The sequence below is a fragment of the Otolemur garnettii genome, unplaced genomic scaffold (genome assembly GCF_000181295.1).
Source record: "Otolemur garnettii isolate 467f Iridium unplaced genomic scaffold, OtoGar3 scaffold00013, whole genome shotgun sequence".
NCBI classification, from domain to species: Eukaryota; Metazoa; Chordata; class Mammalia; order Primates; family Galagidae; genus Otolemur; species Otolemur garnettii.
Genome location: NW_003852408.1, coordinates 25,667,472 through 25,676,242, shown reverse-complemented (window position 1 = coordinate 25,676,242; position 8,771 = coordinate 25,667,472).

Sequence of the window (8,771 nt, the reverse complement as noted above, 5' to 3'; positions counted from 1 at the left end):
TCAGGAGTGTGGGCTCTGGGGCTCAGTGGCCAAGCCCTGCCACACACTCGCTTGGTGGCAACTGATAACTATAACTAAACAGTGCTCCAAGTCTCAGTGGGCTGTTCAGAGGAGGAAATGAGGTGTTCTGTCTTCCAGATATGTTGAAAACACTCAGGCTTTTTAGTAATTTATCATTCGTCTATGTATGTGGGTCTAATGTAGGTCTTCTTTTCTCTACTAAGTTTTCTTGATCCAGTGGCCATGATAACTATGATTTTTTTTTTTCTTTTGTACAGGGCAGCCTCTCTCTGTCTCCCAAGTCAGAGTACAGTGGCATATTATCTTAAACTTCTAGGATTAATCTGCCTTAGCCTCCCAAGTAGCTAGGACTACAGGTGTCCCACTATGCCTGGATACTTTTTCTATTTTTTTTCATAGAGATGGGGGTCTAATTTTTTCTCATGGTGGTCTCAAATGCCTCAGTTGACCCTCCTGCCTCAGCCATGCAGATTTCTGGGATTACAGATATGAGCCACCATACTCGGTCTAACATGGACCTAAGACTAGTAGACCTATGAGTATATAATATGTCTTATGTACCTTCCTCATTCATTTCTCTTCCCTCTCTCTTCACTCACCCAACCCAGGATCACCTGCTCAATTTTGCAGATTGAAAACATTGACTTTTTTCATGTTACCTGAGTTGATCATAACTTTGAGTAGTATAGGGAGGGAAAGAAAGAACATGGAGGAAACCAGGGCATAACGCAGAATGGCAGTGCAGTTTAATTACAGTGAGACACATATGTACCAGCTGGACCTGGTGTTCCTGAGAGCAGGCTCATTCTTCTCTACAGGAGAGTATATTCACTTTAGGGTCAGGAGCTTATGAAATCAGAGTAGATGGTAGATGGTAGATGGAAAATCTCATATCATGACACCATGTAGCTACAAGCAGCCTGTAGTGTACCACTTCTCACTCTGCCCCCACTTGCACAATACTTTATCCCTAACATTTTCTGTTCAGATTTATCAACACCATTGATTAAGCCCAGACCATCTTCCTACATTCCAGCCATGCCTGGATTCAATTTTTTTTTGTTCAATTTCTTGACCCTGGGTTTCATCTTATTTCTTAAGGTAGCAGCCAACCTCATGTAATGTGGGTGAGTTTTACTCATTAACTAGTAGGACAACAATTTTTCCAACTTAGGAGATGACCTCCATTTTGCTTCTATCCGTGCCACACCTCATGACCATACAGAATCAGTTTTATCACTTTATCTGGGTGCTTTCCACTTTGTCCTTTAAAAGGGTCCTCTCTGGCCAAAGAAGCTCCCCTTAAACATATTCTTCCTCTTCCACTTTATTTGCCTCTACCCCACTCATCTTCTCCACCCATCTCACCTCTGTCCCTCCCCAGGAATGAAACCAGTCTCCTTACAGCTTACATTAATACCCATTCTTGTTGGCCCTTTAGTAGTATCTCAGAGTTGGAGGGACGTAGAATTGTGATCTTTAGAGCAATATTGGTTTAGGTTCAAACAACTAGACCTTTTTCTGCATCTATTTAAACCCATTTGCTATGAGCAACCATTGTCTAACCTCTGGCCCTGGGCATGTTTGCAACAGTAACATTTATTTCCAAAGATTCTTGCTAGAAGAAGCTAGTGACAATGAAAAGTAGTCAGTGCTGATTCAGATATTTTATATCAATTGTTGTTCTGACTTGACACACAAAATTGAGTCACAGCATTAAATATAGGTATTATTATACAATTAATGTCAGAATAAAATAATAGCCTGGTTTATTTTGATTTTCATGTTCCTATTGTACTTATAGCTATTTATTTCTATTGTTCAATCATAACTTACTTTGACTTCATGTTCAATAGGTTCTGCAACAAATTTACGGTTAAATAACATTATACATCTCATCTCAATCAGTCATCCTACTGTAATTCAGGTAAACAGACAATAATGAAGTAGGCAGGGCTCAGAATGTGTGTTCTGTTCCTCAGAGAGCATCTTGAGAGGCCCACACCATAAATGAAAACGCACCCGTCCTCTTTTGTTATCTTTCTCTACCACTTGAATTTGAAATTACATAATTTCCAAGTTAGTCTAATAGACATAACCAGGGTCTATCAGGGTACTTTGAACTTGTCAAAGTGGTAACCTTCACTAGCTTGTACTAGCTAGTTTTGTGACATAAATTCTGCGAGATTGGTAAGAATGGATTATTACTATATTATGATGATGAGAAAATGGAAGATGGAGGAGATTAATGGCCTATGGTTACAGAGTCCTGAAATTAGGAGCTGGCTCTCCTGACTTTGCTCCTCAACTCTCCGTCTGTGCTATTCTCCTGATGATGGAGCTCTTATCTCACAAAATACTGTGATTCCTGAGGCCTGGAAGGTCATGTTCATGTAGCATTAGAGAGTTCTGGAATAGCCTCCTCGTAGATCCATATGGGTGAAGTAGCTATCCAGCTAGTGTTGTGTTTGGGGGAGTCAGGGAGTACCCCAACCCTTGCCAATGCTGAAGCACTTCATATTCCCACAGGGCCTGCTCCCTTGCAGCAGGGCACTAATGGGTGCTGTCAAAATGCTGTGTTCTCTGCCACACTGAACATAGAAAGCTGTCCTCAACAGCCAACAATGTGGTTCTCATTATGCCATGAGATTACCTTGAGCTGAGATGAGTCCCCAGGGACTAGAAACCAGGAAAAACCTAACAGAAGTTAGGGCATCACCAAACTTCCAGAGCAGAGAGCTATCCCCAGAAGAGCAACGCGTTGGTGGGTATCTGGATAAGAAGACCAGGGCAGCAGGAGCTTTAGCTTTGGAAAGGAGAGGGGCCTTTTCTGCTAATTCCTCCATCTTTTCGAAGACTGTTCCCTTTATGTGCCAAGAGGCACCAAAATAAAGAGTAAGATAAGGTCAGCAAACGGAATGACTTAAGACATACAGAGCATTCAGCATAGTGCCTGAACTGACTTCGTATTCAGTAAGTTCTAGCACGCAGCGAATCATCCTCAATCAATGTGAGTTATAAATATCTACTTCTCAAGAAAGAAAGCAGTGAGAGGGGTGTAATTGTACAAGACCAGGCACAGAAATTAGAATTCACTCTCGGAAAAAGACCCAGGAAAGGCTGAGGAGCAAGATGTGCCTCATTCCTGGCGTCTCTTTTCCTCCCATCTCCCGTGTGTTATGAACAGGATGTAGGCGCCCTGGGAAGCCCCGGGAGAGGAAAATTGACCCATCAGGGGCATCTGACGGTCCTAAAATGAAGTGCAAATAAGAAATTTTTAGAGCTCTTCAATCATGTCAATGACACCAGAGTGAGAGGCTAAGGAAGAGTTTTTCCCATAGGTCTAATGACTTTATTCCAGGACTTTTACTTGACTTTGTTCAAAGCTAAATAAACTTCAGACTGAGCTTCAAGGTTCTGAAGTCCCATCGGTGGAGGCTCCCTTTATGAACTTCCTAGAGAACCACTCGTTTTCAGGGTCTCCTCCTCTCGCATCTCTTTTTTGTTAGCCATGACGTAAATAAGAGACCTGACATTCCCCAGTGTACTGTTTTCTCTGTCCCCTATTGTTCAAGCCCAGAAATTACATCTGAGTCCTCTTTGTTACCAGCATCAAACAGCATTTGTTTTGCATTTTGATGCAGTTAGATTCTCAGGTTGCAGCCTGTCGAGCAAGGTTGGACTGGCCGGTAATCTCCCAGACCGTAAGCCTCCCCACCTTCTCTTTGTGTGGCAGCTCAAGGCGATAGTCTTCTCAAAATTGCAAAGACTCATTTTGTTCACAACCTTTGAATATCGTATTACAAGGCAGAGTGTGATTTTTATTGTCAGCTGGAGTGTGCTTAAATGAAGTGTGTAGATGCCTCAAGAGGGGCCACAAATTCCCACAACACTTAACATGGGCTCTGGTAACAAAGACGCTTAACAGCTAGGTAAGAATGTCAAGTGCTTGTTGCTACTATGATAGAGGCCTACAGTTAGTTTCATTACAATACCTACTCAGACGTAATAATTTCTCAAGAAGCGTGAAAGGTTGCTCACTCCATTGGTAGTTGTTAAGCCTTTTTCACCCCAAGGCCTCTCTTAGGAAATCTGGGGTGGCCTAACACTTTGCACATCCCTTCTGCCCCACGGTACCTAGCAATGAATCAAATACAATCCCCACTTTCTTCCTTTCTCGCTACTCTCCAGATATCACATCAGGGCCATATTCACCAAAAAAACATTTTTATTATTTTTTTTAATCTAGAGGAAAGGAAAAAAATAAAACAAGATTATTTACAACAACAACAAAAACCCTTATCTTAATGATAGTTTGCTTCCCTTCAGTCTATCTTCTCTGGGGACTTAATCTTTGTGCCCAGGCATGTTAGGGACCACGGCTGGCATTTATCTTTCTAGAAGGAAATGGCATTCCAAGCACAATGTGTCATTACTCATGTCATTTGTTACTTTCTCTTTCTGATTTGCACTGATGTATTTAAGATAGGCTTTGGGTGAATAAATTAATACGCTCTCTTGGAGGAAAATGACCCTGAGCTATATTGCCACATGTGTGTATTACAGAGTATTAAGGCAGTCGTGTTTGGAATAGGATCTTTCTAGTCACCCTGGAGAAGGCTAGGGGTAAAATGAACACAGAGCAGTCAGCTCTTGTCCTAGAGGAAAGAAGTCAGTGACAAAATCAGCCACAGCAAGCAATTATCTATCCATTCTTCCTATCCGTCCATCCATCCATCATCCATCATCAATCTTTCTGTATTTCCATTGGCTGGAACTCTGTGGATTCCTTTAAACTAAGGCTTTCTTTCCTCATTATATTCAACGTAGGAAACAGTAAAATTAGTTTTACATTTTATAACACCCATACATGGATGGAAAGTGGAACTAGCCCATAGCTTTTTGTTCAGAGGAGTTAGAATTTTAAAGTTTTCCTGAGTAACCTCCATAGACTAATAACCAAGTATTGACTCAACTCTCAAATTTGCCGTGCAGTGCTTAAACGGGCAGAGGTGAAGACTGTCCTCCTTACATCGATGACAACCTAACGTTTTGTTCTCTCAGTGGTTATTACAGCAGCTTATATTTATGAAGTGTCTTCTTCTGATGAGTTTAAAAGATTCTGTAATTCCTTGCGTTTTACATGTGGGGACCCAGAGGAATAGAAATGTCAGATCGTGACTGAGGGACGGAGCTAACGCCAGAACACAGCTCTCTTAACTCCCAGGCTGCTGCTTTATCTTATCACGCTGCCTGTCAACGTACAGATGACACTCAAATCTGTCTCCTTTCAATCCTGAATTCGCACTTTTTTCTTCCTTTTTTAACTGCAACCGAACCTCAGTGGACAGAGCAGCCAGGATATCTGGCACTCAGTCACCAACCCTGCGAATTCTACATCCTTTGAAGTTTTATCTCTGCACCTGTAGGCATTTGAGGTGGCCCTCAGGCCTTGTGCCCTCCCACTAGTACCTGGTTGATGCTGTACTACCTAAGGTGTCAGCAGCAATAACTGGGCCTAACTTATAGTTGCCAGCCACGAATCCCCACGGGTGTGGAAGCTGAATCATTACACTTAGAGCTGGGAAGCTATAAAAACAAAAGCTGTAGTAAGCACCTGCTAATATCTCTCTACCAAGAAATCTGAGTTGTTCTAAAGTTCCTTCTTTTTTTTTTTTTTATTAAATCATAGCTGTGTACATTAATGCAGTCATGGGGTACAGTGTGCTGGTTTTATATACAATGTGAAGTACTTTCACCAAACTGGTTAACATAGCCTTCGTGGCATTTTCTTAGTTATTGTGTTAAGACATTTATATTCTACATTTAGAAACATTCACTGTACCTTGTAAGATGGACCATAGGTATGGTCCCACCAATCACCCTCCCTCCACCCATCCTCCCCCCTCCCCATATTCTTGGGCTATAATTGGGTTATAGCTTAAAGTTCCTTCTAAGTGAAAGCAGTGGCTTCTGGAAAGAAGCCTCTAAAACCTCTACTGATGCCCTCATTTAGTACCTTATATCTTCACAAATGATTAAAACCATATAAAACTTGTAAAATTTCGAGACAGTTAAAAAGAATGCAGTAAAGATTGATTAAAGGACTTGAAAAGCAATCATTTAGGACATATTTAATAGTCCTAAATAATATTTAAAGTCCTTAATAATATTTAAAGTTGAAGATGCCAGGGTTACTCAGACCAGAGAAGAGAAAGGTAAGAGGAAGTACAGTAATCCCTTGCCAGTGGTGTCTGAAGAGTTATTCTGCACGAGTGGTAATCAGGAGGCCATCACCCCCCTCCAAATGAGGGGCAGGGAGTGGAAGGAAATAGGTTTAAACTAAAGCATGCAGGATTTAAGTTAGATAAAAGAAGGAATTTCCTGACAATAAGATTCTTAAACCCTGGAATGGGTTATCAAGAGTGGTTTGGGAATCTTCTTATCTAGAGACCTTTAAAAACAGTATAGATTCCCATCTGTCTGGGATGGTTTAAAACAGACAGCCCTAAAAGCCTCTCAATGGATTAGACTATCTTTTTAAGGTTCTTTCTAGCCCTATGATAAACAAGGGGAGTTGGAAGTATTAGTAAATGGCCAGCTGGTAAACACTGCAGAGGCAAAAACCACCGTGGTCTCCAGATAACCAAACTCTTCATCACCATGCAAGCGGGCTTGTCCTGAGGCCTGTCAAAAAGATTCCTAAGAAACCCAGTGTTTCTCTCAGGCTGCTGTTCTGCTATTTATTTTTATGGGGTGTTTTTTACGTGTAGAAACTATTTGAGTTCATGTAGTTAAATAATCAATTGATCTTTTCCCTCTTCATTCCTTTTACTGTTTTAACGCTAAAAACTTGAACAGTTAAAATTATTTTTTAATTTTAAGAAATGATTTATAAATACATAAGGATGGTCACTGTGGCATTCATTTACATTAGCAAAAAAGTGGAGACAACTTAAATATTCAACACTTAGGAGATTTGCGACAGTGAGTGTGATAGGTCCCTATTAAAATTCAAAACTTTAGAGAACATTTAATTACCTGGAGAATTGCTTAAAATGGTGGGAAAAGCATATGAAATTTTATCCGTGACATGATTCCAATTTTTATTTATTTTATTTTTTTTTTTTTAGAGACAGAGCCTCACTATGTCACCCTCAGTAGAGTGTCATGGCATCACAGCTCATAGCAACCTCAAACTCTTGGGCTTAAGAGATTCTCTTGTCTCACTGCCCCCGCCCGCCCCAAGTAGCTGAGACTACAGGTGCCCACCACAATATCCAGCTATTTTTTTGTTGTAACTGTTTTTGTTGTTTAGCAGGCCCAGGCCGGGTTCGAACCCACCAGCCCTGGTGTATGTGGCCAGCGCCCTAACCACTGAGCTATGGGCACTGAGCCTCCAAATGTTTTTATATACAAAAATAAAAGTATAGGAATGGAATGCACCAATACTAGTAGAATATTGGTGGTAGAATAAGAAGGGATTTTGTATTTTCACTTGAAACATTTTTGAGTCTTAATTTTGTTGAAATGTATATAAATATCTTTTATTATGAGGTTTAAAGTCATAAAAGAAAATAAATTCAAATCCAAGAAGTAGTCACATGCCATCAGATACAAAACTAGCATTTTATCATGGTGATCCTATCTTTAGCATTCTCACGGTGATCCTATCTTTAATTCCCTCTCTGCTATTCCTAAGCTACTTGTAAAACATGAGACTGTGAGGCCTGTCGTTGCCCTCAGAGGGGCACTGTGTCTACTTTGTAACACACATTAAGTACCTGTTTTCAGCCCATAATGTTGAAGAGCCCTTGCAGCTCTTCTCTGTCATTTTGTCCTCCTCCTGACTCAGGGAATGAATCAAAAGTTAGTATGGTTCGAAGTCAGTACTTCAGTTCTATCTCCTGGCGAAACACTCTGAAATACAAGTCCCCATGCTATTAAGGTTGATGGGACTCTATTGCATGTTTCAAGTGCAGACACAGCTGTCCCTGCCCCCACTTGCCCCTCTTCTGTGGCTGCAAGAGAAATTGGGCGGGTTAAAGGCACTACTGAAGTGTGTGCGAAACTCACAGGCCTGTATAACGTACGTTAGTAATGCTGTGTACAGTTCCTGCTGGAATTGATCACTGACAAATTGCAAGTTCAGATTCTGCTCCATCCCCAGTTCTACCTTACCCTCCAGTGCCTGCTCACCACCCTTCCTCTCCTCCTGCAGACGTTCAGTCTGCCCTGGACCAGTGTGTGGGCACCTAGCTGGTGTACCCACACCCTGCGTCTTTCCCTGTGCTCTGTACTTAGTGACAGCAAGAACGATCTGTCTCACATGCACAGATTGCCACCCCTCAGGGACTCACCCTCACAGGAAGGATGAGATGGCAACTTGAGGCAGGTCATGAGTCTCTCCGTGTTCTGAGTCCTGACTGCTTGTCTTGTCATAACTATAATTTATTCTCCACTTATAAATTCTGTTTCCTAGTCTATAATGATGCTTTGAAAATGGGGTTGAAGAAAAAGTTCTTCTCATTTTTCAAGACTCAGAACAAGCCCCCCTTCCTCTATCTTATGAAGGCATCTTGACTTACTTGGGAGGGCCCAGTGCTCCCACCTTCCCCAGTGCAGACAATCAAGTGTAATTATTTGTGTAACTCTCTCCATCCTGGAACAAGGAGCTGTTTAAGGGCTTCACATTTACATCTTCATGACCTTGTACAGAGCCTGCAACATGGCCTAGCTGAGATGGCCTC